At 46.7% G+C, this 12,182-nt stretch overlaps 1 protein-coding gene across 3 annotated transcripts in view; it reads right to left on the reverse strand.

The window, feature by feature from the left end:
• Positions 1–12,182, reverse strand: part of tmcc3 (transmembrane and coiled-coil domain family 3) — a 125,782-nt gene that overhangs the window by 46,886 nt on the left and 66,714 nt on the right. Inside the window, exon 1 of one of the 3 annotated variants that reach the window (XM_048554531.2) lies at positions 7,595–7,721. The exons of the other annotated variants lie outside the window; for them this stretch is intronic. The gene's annotated coding sequence lies outside the window, so the exon portion shown is untranslated. Of the gene's footprint in view, positions 1–7,594; positions 7,722–12,182 lie in introns of those variants that run through there. 3 annotated transcript variants of the gene reach the window in all.

A 12,182-nucleotide genomic window follows, 5' to 3' on the forward strand; every position in this document is an offset into this window, starting at 1 on the left:
AAACTAAATTAATCCCACCTGCCTCAACTTGGCCCATATTCCTCCAAACATTTCTTGTTCTGTACTTGTGCAAATGTCTTTTGAATGTTTCAACTCTACCTGCATCCATCATTTGTTCTGGAAGTTCGTTCCACACACGCTTGTGTAAAATAATTATGCCTCATGTCTCTTTAAAATCTTCCTCCTCTCACCTTAAAAATTTGTGCCCTGGTCTTGAAATCCCCCACACTGGGGAAAAGACACCTGCCGTTCACCTATTCCGTACTCCTCATGATTTTATTAACCTCGATAAGGTCACTCCTGAACCTCGTACGCCCCAGTGAAAAAGTCCCAGCCCCCAGCCTATCCAGACTCTCCTTATAACTCAAGCCTTCCATTTCCAGCAACAACCTGGTAAATCTCTTATGAATCCTCTCCAGCTTCATAATATCCCTTCTATAACACGGTGACCAGAACGGGACACAGTATTCCAGAAGAGGCCTCAGCAACGTCCTGTACAACTTCAACATAACACCCCAACTCATTAGGGCAGGAGTCAAAAAGGAAGAAGTGAAGACATTTACAGTGGGAATTCCGGAGCTTCAATACTGAAGATACGTCTGCAAATTCTGGAGTGAAGGAAGCCAGGGATGGCCAAAAGTTTGAAGAACCCAGGGATCTCAGAGGTCTTATGGAAGGGATGCGGAGGCAGGTGAAGCCAGAAACAGATTTAGAGGCAAGGACAAGAATAAATTTGACGCATTGTCCAAGCTAGAGGTGATGGGTGAAAGGGAGTTGGGGCCAATTTGGATAAGGGCAGCAAAGGCTTGGGTGGGGGATCCCGTGTCTGCATGGGTTCTCTCTGGGTGTTCTGGTGCCCCCGCCACAGCCCATGGATGTGGAGGTTAGGAGGACTGGCCATCCTAAATTGCCCATAGTGTCCAAGAGTGTGCAGGCTAGGTGGATTAGCTATGGGAAATGCAGGGTTAAAGGGATAGGGTTGACAGGTAAGTGCATGGGATGCTCTTTGGAGGGTTGGAGTGGACCCAAAGGGTGTGGTGCTGCAAGGGGTGGAGCTAACTGACCTTAACAGCATTGGGTAGGTAGGCCCTCAAAAACCTTGGGCCTTGGTGATGACCACCACCACCGATCCTGTACTAAACAGGAGGCGCCAACTCCACACCACCCCATCTAAAAAGCCCTCCAGGCTCCTGCCCACAAAGCAGGGCACCAACGATTCCTTCTCCCCCATGTCTGGGGCAAATGTCCATGTAGGGCAGTTCCAGACTGGCAGAACTTGTCCACATTCACATTGGCCTTTTAAAGATGGTGCTGATGCCAAGGATGCTCGCCCATCCTGGGATATCCCAGCAGTGATGAATTTCTCCTGGCACAGTGGGTGGTAGAATGGGCAGAGATTGAGAGGGGACGGGCCAGTAGCTAATGAGCCAAGTTTGATTTGATGTCAGATGTGATGGGAGAGCTCATTACATCTTGTCAAGAGAAACCCCGTCTTAAACTCAACAAAACTGGCATGTCACCAAAAAGAGGTAACATTCAGCCCATAACCTCTGCATTAGTACTGGAACCAAATGCTTGTTGGCACAGGCCACATCATATTAAAGAGGTCAGTGTGGCTGAAACTCTACTCTGGGAGAACTGGGTTCCAGTTGATGGGGTGCTGAGACCAGCGCAGGGGAATGTAGGATCTGTGTCGTGTCATAATGATGGATCTGAATCATAAGGAATTTATAAGGTTGTTTTAACTTTAATTCCAAAATTTAGTGACTTTGTGGAAAAGTTCTGTGTGAAGGCCAAAGAATGTAATTTGCAGAATCTGAGCCACTGAGTGTTCTGGATCAAAGGACCCAGTCTCCTAAGCACCCTTAAGCAAACTGTTTCAACTTTCATTCAAATGAAAAGACAGTCAGTGCTGAGAGCAGAGAGAGGTGTATGTCTGTGTGTCTGTCTATGCTGGTGTGTGTGTGTGTGTGTGTGTGTGTGTGTGTGTGTGTGTGTGTGTGTGTGTGTGTGTGTGTGTGTGTGTGTGTGTGTGTCTTTCTGAGTGTGTGCCAGGGGATGGAGTTGGTTGAGTGTGTGTGGGGGTGGGTCTGTGTTTGTGTGTTGATGGATGTGGGTATGCTTGGGTATGTGTGTGGGGAAGGTATGATTGGGTATGTGTGTGGGGTGGGTATGGTTGGGTATGTGTGTGGGGTGGGTATGGTTTGGTATGTGTGTGGGCAGGGTACAGTTGTGTATCTGTGTGGTATGGATGTAGTTGGGAATGTGTGTGGGGTGTGTTCTGTTGGGTAATGTGTGATGTGGGAATGGTGGGGTATGTGTGAGGGTGTGGGTATGGTTGGGTATGTGTGTGGTTCTGGGTGTGGTTGGATACAAGTGTGAGTGGGGCTATGGTTGGGTATGTGTGTGGGGGAATATGTTTATGTATATGTGTGAGGTGGGTATGGTTGGGTGTGTGTGTGTGGGCCTGGGTAAGGTTGGGTATGTGCATGGGTTTGGGTATGGTTGGGTATGTGTGTGGGGTATGTATAGTTTGGTATGTGTGCGGGTGTGGGTATGTTTGTGTATGTGTGTGAGGTGGGTATGGTTGGGTACGTGTTGGGGTCGGTATGGTTGGGTATGTGTGTGGGGTGTGGGTATGGTTGGGTATGTGTGTGGGGTGTGGGTATGGTTGGGTATGTGTGTGGGTGTGGGTATCGTTGGGTATGTGTGTGCATGTGGGTATTATTGGGTATGTACGTGCACTGGGTATGGTTGGGTATGTGTGTGGGGCAGGTATTGTTGGGTATGTGTGTGGGGCAGGAATGGTTGGGTATGTGTGTGGTGTGGGTATTCTTGGGTATTGTGGTGTGTGTGTCGAGTTGGGTATGTGTGTGGGGTGGATATGGTTGAGTATATGTGTGGGGTGTGTATATAGTTGGGTATGTGTATGGGTATGGTTTGGTATGTGTTTGGGGAGAATATGGTTGTGCCTGTGTGTGGATGGGTATGGTTGGGTATGTGTGTGGGGTGGGTATGATTGGGTATGTGTGTGGGGTGGGTATGATTGGGTATGTGTGTGGGGTGGGTATGGTTGGGTTTGTGTGTGGGTGTGGGTATAGTTGCATATGTGTGTGGGTGTGGGTATAGTTGGGTATGTGTGTGGGTGTGGGTATAGTTCGGTATGTGTGTGGGTGTGGGTATAGTTGCGTATGTGTGTGGGTGTGGGTATAGTTCGGTATGTGTGTCGGGTGGTTATATTTGGGTATGTGTTTGGGGTGGGTATAGTTGGGTGTGTGTGTGGGTGTGGGTACGGTTTGGTATGTGTGTGGTGTGCGTATGGTTGAGTATATGTGTGGAGTGTGTATATAGTTGGGTATGTGTATGGGTATGTGTATGGGTATGGGTATGGTTTAATATGTGTTTGGGGAGAATATGGTTGTGCCTGTGTGTGGGATGGATATGATTGGGTATGTGTGTGGGGTGGGTACAGTTGGGTATGTGTGTGGATGTGGGTATGGTTGTGTATGTGTGTGGGGTGGGTATAGTTGGGTGTGGGGTGGGTACAGTTGGGTATGTGTGTGGATGTGGGTATGGTTTGGTATGTGTGTGGGGTGGGTACAGTTCAGTGTGTGTGTGGGGTGGGTACAGTTGGGTATGTGTGTGGTGTGGGTAAATTGGGTATGTGTGTGGGGTGGGTACAGTTGGGTATGTGTGTGGGGTGGGTACAGTTGGGTATGTGTGTGGTGTGGGTACAGTTGGGTATGTGTGTGGGGTGGGTACAGTTGGGTATGTGTGTGGGGTGGGTACAGTTGGGCATGTGTGTGGGGTGGGTACTGTTGGGCATGTGTGTGGGGTGGGTACAGTTGGGTATGTGTGTGGGGTGGGTACAGTTGGGTATGTGTGTGGTGTGGGTACAGTTGGGTATGTGTGTGGGTGTGGGTATGGTTTGGTATGTGTGTGGGGTGGGTACAGTTCAGTACGGGTGTGGGGTGGGTACAGTTGGGTATGTGTGTGGGTGTGGGTATAGTTCGGTATGTGTGTGGGTGTGGGTATAGTTGCGTATGTGTGTGGGTGTGGGTATAGTTCGGTATGTGTGTGGGGTGGTTATATTTGGGTATGTGTTTGGGGTGGGTATAGTTGGGTGTGTGTGTGGGTGTGGGTACGGTTTGGTATGTGTGTGGGGTGCGTATGGTTGAGTATATGTGTGGGGTGTGTATATAGTTGGGTATGTGTATGGGTATGTGTATGGGTATGGGTATGGTTTAATATGTGTTTGGGGAGAATATGGTTGTGCCTGTGTGTGGGGTGGATATGATTGGGTATGTGTGTGGGGTGGGTACAGTTGGGTATGTGTGTGGATGTGGGTAAGGTTGTGTATGTGTGTGGGGTGGGTATAGTTGGGTGTGGGGTGGGTACAGTTGGGTATGTGTGTGGATCTGGTATGGTTTGGTATGTGTGTGGGGTGGGTACAGTTCAGTATGTGTGTGGGGTGGGTACAGTTGGGTATGTGTGTGGTGTGGGTAAATTGGGTATGTGTATGGGGTGGGTACAGTTGGATATGTGTGTGGGGTGGGTACAGTTGGGTATGTGTGTGGGTGTGGGTATGGTTTGGTATGTGTGTGGGGTGGGTACAGTTCAGTACGGGTGTGGGGTGGGTACAGTTGGGTATGTGTGTGGTGTGGGTACAGTTGGGTATGTATGTGGGGTGGGTAAAGTTGGGTATGTGTGTGCAGTGGGTACAGTTGGGTGTGTGTGTGTGTTGGGTACAGTTGGGTATGTGTGTGGGGTGGGTACAGTTGGGTATGTATGTGGGGTGGGTACAGTTGGGTGTGTGTGTGTGTGTTGGGTACATTTGGGTATGTATGTGTGTTGGGTACAGTTGGGTATGTGTGTGCAGTGGGCACAGTTGGGTGTGTGTGTGTGTTGGGTACAGTTGGGTATGTGTGTGTGGGGTGGGTACAGTTGGGTATGTGTGTGGGGTGGGTACAGTTGGGTGTGTGTGTGGGGTGGGTACATTTGGGTATGTGTGTGGGGTGGGTACAGTTGGGTATGTGTGTGCGGTGGGTACAGTTGGGTATGTGTGTGTGTTGGGTACAGTTGGGTATGTGTGTGTGGGGTGGGTACAGTTGGGTGTGTGTGGGGTGGGTACATTTGGGTATGTGTGTGGGGTGGGTACAGTTGGGTATGTGTGTGGGGTGGGTACATTTGGGTATGTGTGTGGGGTGGGTACAGTTGGGTATCTGTGTGCAGTAGGTACAGTTGGGTATGTGTGTGTGTTGGGTACAGTTGGGTATGGGTGTGGGGTGGGTACAGTTGGGTATGTGTGTGTGTTGGGTACAGTTGGGTATGTGTGTGTGTTGGGTACATTTGGGTATGTGTGTGGGGTGGGTACAGTTGGGTATGGGTGTGGGTTGGGTACAGTTGGGTATGTGTGTGTGTTGGGTACAGTTGGTTATGTGTGTGGGGTGGGTACAGTTGGGTATGTGTGTGCAGTGGGTACAGTTGGGTATGTGTGTGTGTTGGTTACAGTTGGGTATGTGTGTGGGGTGGGTACAGTTGGGTATGTGTGTGTGTTGGGTACAGTTGGGTATGTGTGTGGGGTGTGTACAGTTGGGTATGTGTGTGTGTTGGGTACAGTTGGGTATGTGTGTGTGTTGGGTACAGTTAGGTATGTGTGTGGGGTGGGTACAGTTGGGTATGTGTGTGGGGTGGGTACAGTTGGGTATGTGTGTGGGGTGTGTACAGTTGGGTATGTGTGTGCAGTGGGTACAGTTGGGTATGTGTGTGTGTTGGGTACAGTTGGGTATGTGTGTGTGTTGGGTACAGTTGGATATGTGTGTGGGGTGGGTACAGTTGGGTATGTGTGTGGGGTGTGTACAGTTGGGTATGTGTGTGTGTTGGGTACAGTTGGGTATGTGTGTGGGGTGGGTACAGTTGGGTATGTGTGTGGGGTGTGTATAGTTGGGTATGTGTGTGTGTTGGGTACAGTTGGGTATGTGTGTGTGTTGGGTACAGTTGGGTATGTGTGTGGGGTGGGTACAGTTGGGTATGTGTGTGTGTTGGGTACAGTTGGATATGTGTGTGGGGTGGGTACAGTTGGGTATGTGTGTGGGGTGGGTACAGTTGGGTATGTGTGTGGGGTGGGTACAGTTGGGTATGTGTGTGGGGTGTGTACAGTTGGGTATGTGTGTGCAGTGGGTACAGTTGGGTATGTGTGTGTGTTGGGTACAGTTGGGTATGTGTGTGTGTTGGGTACAGTTGGATATGTGTGTGGGGTGGGTACAGTTGGGTATGTGTGTGGGGTGTGTACAGTTGGGTATGTGTGTGTGTTGGGTACAGTTGGGTATGTGTGTGGGGTGGGTACAGTTGGGTATGTGTGTGGGGTGTGTATAGTTGGGTATGTGTGTGTGTTGGGTACAGTTGGGTATGTGTGTGTGTTGGGTACAGTTGGGTATGTGTGTGGGGTGGGTACAGTTGGGTATGTGTGTGTGTTGGGTACAGTTGGATATGTGTGTGGGGTGGGTACAGTTGGGTATGTGTGTGGGGTGTGTACAGTTGGGTATGTGTGTGTGTTGGGTACAGTTGGGTGTGTGTGTGGGGTGTTGTCTGGGTAAGTGTGTGGGACTGGCTAGAGTTGCCTGGCTGTAATTCCTTGCATGAAACGCTGACTGGGTTGGGACCTGGGTGACCCAAGAAACAGACCAACATTGGCATTGCCCGTACCTTCACCCATTGGCATCCGCACCGATAGAGAGTGCCACCTTGAATCACTATTTGTGAAGTCTCCAAGTGGCTTTCACAGATGAATGTCCTGCGGGGAACGTTTAATGTCCCTGACCCTCCTCTGCTCTTGCCTGTGTCCACTGTTTTGTTAGTGGAGAGAGGTTAACAGATGCATTTAATGGGCTGATCAACAACCAACCACTATGTACACTTCTCTGAAGAATTCTACACCATATCACTACACGTGCATTAAAACATGTTGCAATGCCAGTACCTCTCAGTAACAAGCAAGTCTTTCCTGACTGTCTCCCGGCTTGTTTTTCTTTCCTTCTAGTTGAATGACAATCAGAAACACATAAACAAACAGCACCATCACCTGGGTATCCGTATTGCAGTTAGTTATTGCTGCTTTTAGCCCTCTTTCCTTTATTAGTTCAAGGTCTGCCCATTTTGCCCAGCCCTAATTGCCCCTGAACTGACAGAATTTCTCACACATTTCAGGGGGCGGTTAAGAGTTACATAACAGAGCAGACCTGGGAAGAATGGCAGATTTTCTACTGTACAGGGTATCTGTGAACTAAATAAATCTTTATTATAATATATGTTAGTTTCACAGTCACCATTATTCCAGGTTTATTAATTCCACTCGCCTGTGTAGTGAGATTTGAACCTGTGCCTCTAGGCTCTTGAGATCTGGCTCAGTGACATTACTACCGTGCCAGGATCTGACCCATTGAGAATACAAAGCTTCAGCTCAATGGGTGCAAGGTGTTCTGAACTCTGATAGAAACCAATGATTAAGATACGTCCAACCTCTCGATCATTCCCCTCTATCGCTCACTTCTGCCTGTGGATATAGAGCTATTTAAACTCTGCACATTCTACTCACCCAACGTTATTGATTTGCTGCCTCATTAACAGCCTTGATTCCCTTGTCTGTCCAGCAGCACATCGGGGAGGAGACCTTTAAACACAAATGTTCAGATCGGACACCAAATTTGTTCGGCTTGCTTCAGTGGGTGGGGTGTTTATTTAATCATTTATAGGTTCCCAATGGCTGAGACTGTCTCAGAGCCAGCTTATGACTGGGCTCAATGCTTTTAAATCCTATTGCTGAGACTAACACTGGGTACCAGAGCCCACTCCGATGTAATACACATCATCTGATCGCAAAGGATTGCCAAAGTTAGCAGCATGCACAAATAATTCAAAGACAGAATTAGAATGTTGTCCTCATAGTGACACCTGGAAAATTCAAACATAAAACCTTGCTTTGTTCACAAGGAGTTCCAAAGATCAGAATGAATGAAGTGCTCTTTCCTGCCCTCAACTTTGATCCTGAATGTAGCAATAAAGTGTAACAGAGAGAAACTGCTGCCTAGCAACTATTTTCAGGGTTATATAAAGACATGTTGTTCAGAACATCAGCAGGCCACTCGGTCCCTCAAACCAGCTCTGCTAGTCAGTGAGATCATGGTTGATCTGAATGACATTTCACTCCCCTTTTCGTCACCAAAAATCTTTCCACCCCTGCCTCTGAACACTGAGACAGAAATCACATGACACTAGGCTATAGTCCAACAGGTTAATTTGAAAACACAAGAAGGACTGAGGCTCTGAGAACTTGTGTATTCATATCAACCTGTTGGGACTATAACCTTTTTTGGTGTTGTCTACCCCAGTCCAACACCAACACCTCCAAATCATTTTTAAGACTGAGATGCATGATCTACTGTGAGAAAATATTTCACCCTCTCTGTCTCAATGGGCAACCCTTTATTTAAAATGTAACCTCTATTTCTCTCTCCACAGATGCTGCCAGATTTGCTGAGTTTCTCCCGTACTCTCCGTGTAAGTTCAGACTTGCAGCATCCTCTGTATTTTATCTTTATTTTCTGAACCAATTTGGAACATCTGTCTGGGTAACAGCAGACCGATCCCGACACCAATTGCACCCCAACACTGACCCCAGTCCCACCCATGCTGTCCACCTCCTTCCCAGCCCAGCTAATTCTAGTGGAGGGGAGAGCAGGAGAGGAGAGGATGGGCTGCAGGGATTGAGTTCCTGCAGTATGTTTGGGTGAGAGTGTGTGATTGAGCCACTGGAGTAAGTCTGGGTGAGCAGGGTGAGGTAGGTGAGAGGGTTGGGGTCATTGTATTAATGTGAAGATAGATAGTCACCCTGTTGCAATATTCATCCAACCTACATCATTCCTCTGTATCAGATTGTGCTTGAATTTGGGGCACAAGGCCAGATTACAAATATTAATTAAAATGGAGCAAGGTCTGAGTGAGAATTTTACAAGGCAGGTTGTTTCATTCTGATGAAATTCAATAAAATCTGCAAACACACAAACTTACCTTTTGACATTATTGATTTTGAAAGTAATTGATGTTTTTAGCCAAAGATTCAACATTACGACTTTTATTTTGTTCTGTCACAAGCTAATTCATACAATGCACACATCATATTATGCAAATATCGATCTATTTACGCTTGCTGTTATTAAATATTTGCTTAACTTAAACTGAGAACTCGGGGAAAATACTCAGACCATCGTTATATGGGAAAAAGAAGAGGCCAGCCAGACCCTCTCCACTCAAGTAGATCATGACAACCTGTACCTTGGATAACATATCCATATTAATTCCAATTTCCTTAACTACTCCCATTCTGCCTTTAAAAACTCAACTGGTCCCCGTCATCCATAGTCATTTGAGGGACTGAGTGCCAGATTTTGACCACACTTTCCATGAAAAATTGTTTCCTTTGCTTCATTCCTTCATGGGACATGGGCATCACTGGCTGGGCCAGCATTTATTGCCAGCTCCTAGTTGCTCTTGAGAAGGTGGTCATGAGCTGCCTTCTTGAACCACTGCAGACCACCTCCTGTGAGTTGACCCACAATGGCCTTAGGGTGGGAATTCCAGGATTTTGACCCAGCAAAAGTGAAGGAACAGCAATATATTTCCAAGTCAGGGTGGAGGGGATCTTGCAGGGTGTGGTGTTCCCATGTCTCTGCTGCCCTTGTTCTTCTAGATGGAAGTGGTCATGGGTTTGGACATGGCTTGGACTGCTGATGGCCAGGCTCTATGTTTAAGATCTTCCTTCCGGTTCTGAATTCTCCCAAAAGGAAAAGTGGTGTCTCTCTATCCCCCATTGGATTTGTTCATCATTTTGATCAGATCAGCCTTCACAGTTTTGAGCTCAATATCATAGAAGCCGTTGTGCACCCTCCATCCTCACTATTTAACCATTGAACCAGTTCCCCAGAACCATTCTTGCATCCACTTGGTTTATCTTTCCTGAGGTATGATGCCAATAGCCCTGGATGGAGTCTGACCACACTTGGATAAGGAAAGAAGGTCAACTTTGTCCTCTATGTTTTCCAGTCCCTTCCTGATAAAGATCAATATTCTATCTGTCAGTTGTAATTAGTTTTGAATGATCTGTGTACATGGAAAACATTCCACCTCCATAACATATCAAGAAAATATTCTGACTTCGCATTCTCAGATCCCAAGGCGATGAACTCATACTTTCCTACATTTAAGTCCGTGTTTTAGAAAATGGTACAGCTCCTTTCAAAAAAAAGACTGTATTACCTCTCGGGCTATCATTGGGAGCGCTTGTGGTGAAGTGGATAGCCTCTCAATGAGAAGCGTAAAGTATAAATATCAGGTCAGGACTGAATGCCCAAGAAAGCCGAGTTCGTCATGAGCCAAACAGAAAGCAATAGAACGGAGGGAGTTGGGAGACCCTGTGCATGAATCACAAAAAGCTGGCATCAAGTTCAACAGGTAATAGCGAAGGCAAATTCTCATGAAGTCATAGAGTTGTATAGCATGGAAGCAGACCCTTTGATCCATGCTGACCAGATATCCTAAATAAATCTTGTTGTATTTACCAGATTTGGCCAATTTCCCTCCAAACCTTCCTATTCATATACCCATCCAGATGCCTTTAAAACGTTGTAATTGTATCAGCTGCTACCACAACCTCTGGCAGCTCATTCCACACACTCATCACCCTCTGCATGAAAAAGCTGCCCCTTAGGTCCTTTTGGAGATAGTAGGAACTGCAGATGCTGGAGAATCTGAGATAACAAGGTGTAGAGCTGGATGAACACAGCAGGCCAAGCAGCTTCAGAGGAGCAGGAAAGCTGACGTTTCAGGCCTAGACCCTTAGGGAGTATAATAATAGGGAGATTTTGCTAAAACTATTCAAGGTACCAGTCAGACTACAGCACGAATACAGTAAGAAATTTTGGGCCACTCATCTAAGGAAAAACATACTGATAATGGAGGCAGTCCAGAGAAGGTTTGCTGATACTGGATATAGAGTGAGTGTCTTATGAGGAGAGGTGAAGCAGATTGGGCCTCATTGAAATTTAACAGACCAAGAGGCAACCTTTTGAAACATACAAGATTCTTAGTGGGTTAGTCAGGGTAGAAGCATAAAGGTTATTTCCCTTATGGGCGAGTCCGGGACCTGAGAGCATAATGTCAGAATAAGGGGTCACCAATTCAGGACAGAATTGAGGAGGAATTTCTTCTCTCAGAGTGTTGTGAATCTGTGGAATTCTTTGCCACAGAGGGTTGTGGAGATCATTAATTATATTCAAGGCTGAGACAGACAGATCTTCTGATAATAAGGGAATCAAGTGTTATGGGGAAAAGGCAGGAAAGTGGAGTTGCCGGTCATCAGATCAGCCATGATCTCATTAAATGGTGGAGCAAATTCCTGCTGCTATGTCTCACGGTCTTATAGAGAGGTTGAGTATTGACTCGTAAACCAGTTCCAGCAGACACCAACGGCAGGCATTGAAAATGAGAGAGATTCCTAGACAGCCGTAGATGGGAAAAAAAGATTGGCACCTCTACCTTCACCATCCGTAGTTCCAGGTTGCAACATGCACATAAAAGGGTGTGTTACAGTAATCTGTAAGCCGCTGATAAGTTGATTAGCAAGTTGAGCATTTGTTGCTGCCCCTTGAGAAGATGTTAGTGGGTCTCCTTCTTAAAGCATTGCAGTGTGTTTGCTGGAGGCCCTCACTGTGTTGCATGGGGAGTGAGGGCTGGTATTTTGATCTAGCAGTTGATGAAAGTGTAGTTGAACACAGAACAGTGTGCAACTTGGTACATGGTCAAATGTATGCAGAAAACACTTTAATATTCATGAGAGGAACTAAAGATCTCGCAATTGCAGATATAACGATGGGAAAATCTTTCTGAGCTGCTCTCATTGGTGTAAAGGGGTGTGGGGACAGAAATGTTCCACAGTGTCAGTTCGATTCTAACATGGTGGACTGTCAGTAGTGTGGTCTTGCAGCTGCTACTGAGATTCAGGCTAATTTCTCAATTTACATCTAGATTTCTCACAGATATTACATGTCATTAGTAAAAGTTTTTTATTTTGATTCATTTTTAGATCTTTTGTGCTCAAAATCGCAGAAAAAATCCCCTAAAAATATAAA

The sequence above is a fragment of the Stegostoma tigrinum genome, chromosome 25, assembly GCF_030684315.1.
Source record: "Stegostoma tigrinum isolate sSteTig4 chromosome 25, sSteTig4.hap1, whole genome shotgun sequence".
NCBI lineage: Eukaryota > Metazoa > Chordata > Chondrichthyes > Orectolobiformes > Stegostomatidae > Stegostoma > Stegostoma tigrinum.